The sequence below is a fragment of the Bombus affinis genome, unplaced genomic scaffold, assembly GCF_024516045.1.
Source record: "Bombus affinis isolate iyBomAffi1 unplaced genomic scaffold, iyBomAffi1.2 ctg00000119.1, whole genome shotgun sequence".
NCBI lineage: Eukaryota > Metazoa > Arthropoda > Insecta > Hymenoptera > Apidae > Bombus > Bombus affinis.
Window position 1 is genome coordinate 197,997 of NW_026108853.1, and position 9,070 is coordinate 207,066.

At 33.4% G+C, this 9,070-nt stretch overlaps 1 long non-coding RNA gene across 1 annotated transcript; it reads right to left on the minus strand.

Annotated features, from left to right (window-relative positions):
* Positions 1-7,344: 7,344 nt before the first annotated feature.
* Positions 7,345-7,952, minus strand: LOC126927471 (uncharacterized). Its single transcript, XR_007715514.1, has 2 exons — positions 7,804-7,952; positions 7,345-7,687 (listed from the first exon to the last, which is right to left on the minus strand). It is a non-coding gene; the product is annotated as an uncharacterized LOC126927471 (long non-coding RNA).
* Between the last annotated feature and the right edge of the window lie 1,118 nt (positions 7,953-9,070).

Consider the following 9,070-nt stretch of genomic DNA (forward strand, 5'->3'; position numbering starts at 1 on the left):
ACACAATATAAAAATGGATTGTTATGCCCCTAGGAGATAAGAACAATATGATTAATATTAATAATGAATACGTTAACGTAACGAAAAGCAGCTTTTGCAGAAGGCTATAACCTGAAAATGTTTACTAAAGAATGATAACATGAATTTTCTTAAGTACCCCATTTGATACTTAATCTGCTTTGTAAATACTGTACGTCCTAACTTTGAAAGAATGCAATTTTAGCCAGAATGTTTCAAATTACCTAGCCGTATTGTTTCCTTGTAATGTAATTTATATTTACATTATCTCGCGTAATTCTTTCCACTTTATTGACTTCTAAACGTTAATGTAATATAATTTTTATAATATAATTTTAATCGAAGTTATTTAAAATTTGTAGTATCTCATCCCTACTAGAATAATATTAACAAATGTGCAGAGCTCAAGTCGAATAACACCGGCTCAGATAAATGATCATCAAACTTACTTTTGTTATCGTCGATGTCAGTGATTTTGAACCAGCCAACGTCCATGGCAATCAATATTATTTAGCCGGTCTTAACGCAATGTAAAAAGCAAAAAAAAAGAGGAAGGAAGGAACAGGGAAGCAAAGAGATAAAACGAATTTTTCATTTTCTCGAAACTAGATCGAGTTTCAAGCTGCTCGTAAAAGAGTCTGTAGCCAATCCGACTAAATTCGACGAACCGCGCTTGAAAATTCCCAGAGAACTGTGATAACCATCGAAATCTGTACAATTTGTCGATTCATCGCTTGATTAAAAAATGGAACAAAATGAGGCTGATCAGCCGGCCTTTCAACTTCTAATGATCCCTATCGTTTTACCCTAGGTTGAATGCTACGATATAAGCCGAAACAGCTATAAGTAGGGTTCACGTGATTGCCGCCATCTATTATTCACGCGTTACACATTCGCCAGACAGACGCGTCTAACGGTTGACATTGTTTTCTACCCTCAGTTCCAACGCAATTACGTTGCTACGTGCAATCAAGTCTCGAGTGAAGCTAATGATAAGTTGTTGTTCGATCCTACACAATTACTAAAATTATTCAAATTAAACTAATTTAGTCTAAAAAAACAAGTAATTTCGTTATATATTTCCTTTCATAATAAGCCATGGTTGGAATATAGTAGCTGACGAAAATATTCGTATATTTGTAGAAACATTTTAGGGCTGTATTATGCATAACGGCACTATAGAATTAATACTGTAACAGAATTCTACTATCATGGTTATGCTGGTAATATTCGAAACAAATCTGAAAATCTATGTAGATGTTGTAAGATATTCAGTACGAGTACTGTGCATTACTGGTATGTACATAATCACGACGAGATAAGGAAGGTACTGTTCTCTATTGCTCATCGCTACCCGTTGCTAGTAGCAACGTACTATGCATATATATCTCGTAAAGATTTTAAATGTAGCCAACGAGACCATTTTTAATATTTGACTATCGTGACCCATTACAGTTTCATCACTTTCGATTAATTGAACACGACCCGCACCTTAAGACTAAAATACACAATATAAGTATGGCACAGAAAATCTTTTAAAATTTACGGACGACTATTTATGGTATTTAAAGGCAGCAAAGATAATAATTAGCTGCGGATTTTCCTCGAATCGTAGCATACAATATGGAATCTGATTATTAAAAATTACAGTGGAAATACAGTGGATTTCCATAAGATATTCGTGCTTGTGGCATTTTGGAAATAAATTCTTAACCCAAATGGACGACCTCGATACTCGAGAAATTTTGTGAAGCTGACGTCAATGGCGATATGTACTGTTGTTGTGCTATCATTTCATAGTAAGCTGTATTGATTGCACTTCTATTCACGGAATTGATTTATTCCACACAAAAGTTGACAACAATAATCGAAAAAAGAAAAATATATTACCGCCTTTCACATCAGCATACACAAGCACATAGGATTTCACACGAATATACACACTTGTAAATTCGACGAAACGATCAAATTTAATTATTTTTCGATTTTTCGGGCATCAAGTACTACATCAAACGTTACACATCAAACGTTAAAATACGGCGAGCATACAAAATGTACAAACCACTCTAAATTAATTAACTTTGAACGTTATTGATTAATTAAAACAAACCACTGTTGCGTTGAGTTTTACATTTTAAAAAGTTGTTATCCGTTTTTGCTTTGTTTAAAACTAAAAACAGGACTACGTTCATTGTAAGTCGTAAATATCCCTTTTATTTATTTAAACAAACAGATATTTAAACAAACAACTTATAAATATATAATTTATTTACGTATATTTGTAATATCTGTTTTATAAATTTGTACAACCATTTATCCATTTATCTATTTTATTTGCATATAATTTTTATAGACTTTTTTTTCTTTTTTCTTATTTTTTTTTTTTTTTTTATTTAAGAACGAAAAATTGTGATTCTATTTTAAGACATGTCAGACTGAAGCGATACGCGATATATATTTCTATTCGGATTTCACCGTCGTCGTAATCGATGCTATTGGAAACGTTTCACGATAGACGTCTTACAAGCGCTTGCAATGTCCGTCATGTGTAAGGCTCTACCACTGAATCGCGGCTGCCATTTAGTGATTAAGGTCGATCACTTAGAGACGTTAATCCGCCATAATGGTGAGCAATACATCGAAGCCATTATTGAAAGCATAGTTACGCGTTAATTTCATCGATCTTATTCACAAATAGAAGTGTACAAATTATAGGATTTCCAAATATTTAGTTTAGTTAAAAGGAGATATGAAAATGACAGGTATATTCAAAGGATAAAACAGAACCGTACGATTGTAAAGTTTCAAATCATTATAACTATTTAAATTTGAAAAATCTTACTATATTTATACAATATATTTTTATTAAGAATGGAAGAAATTTCGAAAAATCCGCCAACACTTTTTACTATCGTCTTGAAGCACACCATATGTTAAGCTTCTTCGTCGTTACAAATTTTATCGCGGATGTAACGAACGTTTCGAACATGTAGCACGCACGCGTCAACGCCTACATTTGGATTTTAAATATATGTTTTATGCATTAAATGTATTTGTACTTTCTTGCGCAATTTCTTTTAATTTGTTACGATATGGAGGGTTTAATTACGTTTAAGATATCTATCTGAATCCTTTAAATTCAATGTTCTTTAAAACATTACGTTACGTAAAATAATCGTTTTTCCACTTTATTGTATCATAAAATAGTTACTTAAATTCATATTACTTAAAGAATCTTCCTACAGAAAGAATAAAAAAGAATAAAATCCTATATGTTAAATTTTACGTGGTTGATGGAATACATAGCGATGACGAGAACTAACTACAGACAACAAGAAACTATTAGCGAAGGCAACTGGTGACTATGAATGTCGTCTTTATAATATGTGGCGACTAAGGAGAACAACTACCAACTACGGATAACAAGTAACAACCAACTGTCTCGTTTCTAAGGGGCAACTAACTTGCAATTATCCTCCTTTGATGGTTCCTGTAGCGTGATATACGTCTTGAACGTAGTTAAAGAATATGGTCGCTGCTGAATGGCGATTTGACAGCAAGGCGATCCCGCCAGTTCAAAGCTTGACATTGCAAGCTACCGAAGACCATTAATCTTGTTATCGAATATCTAGCTTTCAGAAGAACCCTTGTGATATGATATGACGTCATGACATTTTTATGACGAAGATGAACAAACACCGACCTCTAACGAAACAAATTTTTATTAAGTGCCGTATGTGGGTTGCAGGCCGGCCAACCAAGGAAATTTATCGAATGTATAAAGTAAAATATATACGAATATATTGGATATATCATAAAATGCCCGCGTTATATCGTCTAAAGAAAGCTAAATTTAAGGAATTAAAAAATTGAAATACCAATTATAAGAGAGTTAATTAAATTCAAACCTATCGATGGTCTCATAAAGACCTATATTTCCTGGAAATTGATATCTTTCGAATTCTAAATTCTCCTTAGAAAGTATCATAGAGAAAATATGAAACTTGAAAAGTACATCACGCTGATGCCTCGATAAACCGTCGTGTCGATAAATCCATGTGTCCGAGCGATGAATTTTCCCCAAACAACAAAAAACTGAAGGGAAATCTTCTTTGAAGGACGTGACAAAAGGTAGGGGAAGCGGGAACAATGATCACGCGATAAACTGATGGTGTACGTATAGAACGTGTACGTATAGAACGTTGCGAGAGAATTATCGAGAAACAAAAAAAGAAAAAAATAATCGTTGGCCGGCGCGACTATACGCTGTCGACGGGCAAACAGCGACTGAGACTAACTGAAACGAACTCTGTCGCAGTACGAGCACGGGCTGCGTTCGCGGGTCGATCGAACACGTTCTGCGCCTCTCCTCGGCACCGGCGTCAAAGCCACCCCCGATGGCTGCAACGCACTGGTGCACTTGGTGGTCCTTCCTTTTTCGTGTGATATTATACCAGCATCTGTGATGCCATTTCAAAGACCGCAATCAAAGCATTAAATGCCAGATTAAAGCGACGCGATAATATTACCCCAATATTCGTCCGTAAATGTTACCGTATAGATGTTTAATGCTTTATTATGCTTCGATAAAGCAATAACACAGAAATAATTGCATTATTATGCTTCGAATAATTTACTATCACATGAATCGTTCCACAAGAAAACATATGTTTCACTTTTCCCCGTAGTATGATTGTAATTTATAACAAATATTTATAATTTATAATTTAAAATATTTATAATTCACTGAAAGTATCTTCCTGTCACGATTATAGGCGTAAAATGTCAAATTAAAAGTACCAAATTAAAAACATATGGTATCCCGAAACCAAACGTACGACATGGCGAATCACGATGATACGATAAAAATTGATCTATGTCTTGATTTATTCAAACAGAACGAACTTACTCGAACTTTTCCAGAATAAACGATTTATCCGATAATATCCGTCACTAGCTTCTCTTCCTTCAACGGTAACAACTGACACCGAAAGCTCGAGAGACCCGAACGGTGAGACGTACCCAGAAGCAATGCAGTTACCTGGGCAAAGAGTCCCAAAGACCAAGGACGTAGGAAATTTCGAGAAACGGAAATGGAAACTGGAGTGGCGCGTCAATCAGCACTGACGGAAACTAATAAAAATGGAAAAAACCAAACTAATTCGTTTCACAAATTATTAAAACGATATTATTGAAAATTTCACTCGATTTTCTCACTGCACACGTCAATATTTGTCGAAATATCAATATTAAAAAGTTAATAAAAAAAAATATCCTCTTTCTTCATACCTGTCTTTCTCCCGGGCGGCGAAGGAATACTAGAATGTTCGAGAACAACGGATACTTTTTGATTTTATCTCAATATCAATTTCAATCTTTTTAAACGAAATATAATCTGAACGATGAAACGTTTGATCAAATAATGTTCTTCGTTCGATGCTAAAGGAAATTGAGAAGAAACATCGAAAATTCGTTAATAAAACGAATTTCTTTGTTTCTGTTAAATAATAAACTTGATATACGTATTGGTTTTTAAAATCAATATAGCTAACCAATGGGCACACTTTTAACAAGGGTGATGGAACATACCAAAAATCTTTCAAGATGGTCTTGGCAACGGAAGAGTCGAAAATATGACAATTATGAATGAAAAATTCTAATATTTTACAGCTGGCAACGATAAACAACTCCAGATATTCTCCTAATTAATTTACAACAAATTCGCGTATATGATCGATAGCTGACGTCACTGTGTCCCACAGCCCTTGTAAAACGATAAGAATTTCCTGGGAAACTTGTAGCCACGAAATGAAAAAGATGATAAAACTTCTAACAAGAGTACTGAGACGAGCAACTTTGTACTTACCCCTTCGGAGTAGGGAACGTGATTAAACGTCCGCGAGTTCGAAACTTTTGTAAGTCACTGCACGGCCGCTGCTTATGGTGGAAATGTAATAGATATAAGTACAGAGCGCGTGAGCGAACTAAAAACGCGATATAGGGGTAAAGAGAGAGACCGTTCCGTCCTTCTCTAATGCCCGCGTACTTGTACCGGAAATGTGTAACAACGGTAAACGAGCGCCGTCAGTGTCCACTAGTGTGCATGCCTGATTAAACAAGGACAGAAAATGCTTATATACAGCCTTCTCTTTCTATTTCCATGTCGCATCCATCTTACTATACAGTAGACAGGATTCGACTATTCCATCATTATATTCGCACCCTGCTTACGTGTGAACTAACATTGCCATGACAACAAATCGTTCGTCTCCTGTTTGATGCTCAGTTTTCAACGGAGTTGAAGGGAAACTTTATAAGAGAAAGGAAGTGACGGATTGTCTCAAAGTAATAAACGAAAATTCTCGTAACTATCGAAAAACGATAGTCAATACAAGGATATCATTATCACATTTAAAACTATTACAATGAACGGTGATTTATCGCTGCAAGGTACCACAAATAAGATATCTCATAATTTGCGAAAAGACTTTGGAACTTCCATGACAGTCATGAGTGTGTTTTGTCATTGATTTGCCATATTGCGTTTTTCACAATTGTTGTTCATTTTTTGTGATATTTTACACTCGCACATAGTATCTATGATTTTTTCTTTCGATAATTCTTATAATTATTGTCAATAATTAATTATTTATAACCATTTACGCTGTATTATATATCATTAAGATTTATCTTTGCACGTATCAAGATAGTAGATAACAAAATTATGTTTATATATTTATATTATGTGTATATATTTAGATATCTTCTTAGTTGCAATTTTTTCGAATAATATCGGCGACCAATCGAAATAGAAATTAGTGCGGAAAGAGGGGAAGGAACCAAAATTTGAAAATCGACATCGGTAACTCAGTAGTTATAGAGTAACTCAATCGATAACGTAGATTAACTAGTTATAAATGAAAATATATTTAAATTCAAACTTTAAAAATTAGAAATTAAAAGGCAGAAGGCAAAAAATTATCGCCGAGGATTTATATAATAATAAATAGACAGTACATTCTTTTTGTCTGTCTTACCTAGAAATAAAACAGTTAATTGATGATTATCGTATAGTGTGTACTCATAGCATAAAATTTGTTCAATGAATTAAAAATTATATTTTTTAGATATGTAGACATTAGCGATGTATTAATCCGGGAAGCTCGTCTACCTCGGAAATATCGAGTCTGCGACAACGTCGATTTGGAAATTATTCTTACAGAATATGAAAATTATTACAAGATGAAATTCCAAAAATATCCTATATTGTGCAAGAAAATAACTGAAAAGGAAATAAAGACGAGGGAAATGACAAATGCGAACAAAGTGTAAGAATTTAAATTATTTAACACTATTCAACGTTCTCAACGTATTCAACGTATCGATTACAATATCATTCAATCTTTGAAGAAGTAGTAAAACGTGTCAAATCTGTTAGCAAACAAACGAGAAGTGAGTCTGTATCTGGGTCTGTGAAAGGGAGGAATGCACAACAGAAGATGAGGGGTGATGCTACGGATGATATTAATCTCGCAATGACAGTGACATCAATTTTCGCCAATGAAAGCGATGAATCTTCATCAGAAGAGGAGAGCTATTTAACATCTTAATGGAACAATCCACGCAATCAAAGATATCAAAATAGGCTCAGAAGCTTTATATAGACAATCTGGAATTATGGAAGATTATTGAAGACATTTCATGCGTAAGTTATTTTCGATTAATATACGTATTGTAAATACTGATTTCAGTAAAGCTTTAAATAACGAATTACATAACACTTACGGAAATTAATACGGAGATTATGCGCCATTTCATCTTTGTATTGTCGTAGGAAATCATACTGACAAAATTAAATGTATATTGGGACAACATCGTAGGCCTAGAGGAATGTAAATCTGCTATTAAGGAGGCCATTGTGTATCTCCTCAAGTACCTTATCTTTTTTAAAGGCCCATTTTCTCCCTGGAATGTCAATGCACCTTTTTTAACATAACGGCCAGCTCATTGGTGAGCAAATGGAGAGGTGATTCCGAGAAGTATATCCGTGTAAGTTGATTTCCTTTGTCTATGAAGAAGAGATTCTGGAATATATCATATATAATAATAATCATATATAAATAGAATAGTTACATTAATACATTTGTTAAACTGAACAGGTTTTATTTGAACTTGCCTATAATTTTTCGCCTACAATTATTTTTATCGACGAGATTGACTGGATAGGCACAAATAAAGGAGTAAACTGTACATTGTCTGAACCTGCAAAGAGATTCAGATCAGAACTTCTTTCTAGATTGGATGGATTAGTATCTAACGAAAATTCTAATGTAGTTCTTTTGGCTGCAACTAATTGCCCTTGCTATGTATATCACGCTATTTCAATGTTTTCTAAGTAGAAAATATCTTAATATCATAATTATTCATTATCTTAATCTTAATTATTGTGTTGTGCGGAATATTCCTTTGTTATTATTAATATAACAGAACAATAATATTTATTGTAAATATATTATTAGGGACATTGATGCAGCTTTACGCAGATGCCTTGAAAAGAAAATATACGTATCATTACCAAATGAAGTTACTCGACTTGGTATGTTCAAATTATACCTTAGCAACCAGTTATTAGAGAATATGGATGTTGTAAACCACATAATAAAATCTACTGAAAAATATTCTTGCGTGGATATAAAATTGCTTTGTAAGCAAGCATGGCTGCTCGAAATAAGTCCAATATGGGAAAAACTTGAAAAAAAAAAAAAGAAAAAAGAAACATCTGTTACGACTTTGAAATATGAATTAAAGAATTATGAAATAATAGCAAAATTGTTAAAAAACAATGTCACCTACAGTTACGGATGTGGATAGATATGAAGCGTGGAATAAATATGTATGCCATAAGAACATATTTTAAAAAATATAAATGCTTATCATATAAAAATATAAAAATATAAAAATATAAAAATATAAAAATATAAATGGTTATAAATTATTAATATAATTATCGTTCGAAAAATTGTTCGTGTGCGTGCATTTATGTGTGCGCACG